Here is a 697-nt window from a genome sequence, read left to right on the forward strand (position 1 = left end):
AATGCAATGAATGAAAGTATGCAAATAAATAAAATAAAATAAAAGATAAGAAGAATGAGAAGGGAAAGAAATAAAGTAAGAAAGAAAGAAGAAAGAAGAAAAGATAGAAGAAATTAGGATTGGGAAAGAAAAATAAGATAATTGGCACGAATCTGGATAGGTTGTGCGACGCTGGCGACGCGGACGCGTGAGTGACGTGGTCGCGTGGTGCGCGATAAGGTTGGGTGACGCAGACATGTGGGGCACACGATCGCGTGACTCGATTTGTGCTAGTGGCGCGAGTGCAGCCTCGTGGTCGCACAACTCTCTGTTCAAAACTTAGTATTGCCAAAATCTTGGGTGACGCGGTCGCGTGGTCGACGCGATCGCGCGGGTGGCCTTATTTCCAATATGACGCGGACGCGTGGGTGACGCGTTCGCGTGGCAGGGCTTGTGCTACTAGCACGGGTCCAGCCCAACTCCAGCTCAACTTTCGGCCATGCACCCGGTTGACGTCGATTTTCAGGTCACGCGGCCGCGTGGGTGAGCGGTCGCGTGGGAGGCCATTATTCCCAGGTGACGCGGTTGCGTCAGCGACGCGGTCACGTGGGGTGATTTGTGCCATTGGCACGTCTCCAGCGCTGCTCCTGCGAAACTCTCTGTTCATATTAATATTGTCTCCCATCTCCTTGCGACGCGGACGCGTCGATGAAGCGTG

This window comes from Arachis ipaensis, chromosome B10 (assembly GCF_000816755.2).
Source record: "Arachis ipaensis cultivar K30076 chromosome B10, Araip1.1, whole genome shotgun sequence".
NCBI classification, from domain to species: Eukaryota; Viridiplantae; Streptophyta; class Magnoliopsida; order Fabales; family Fabaceae; genus Arachis; species Arachis ipaensis.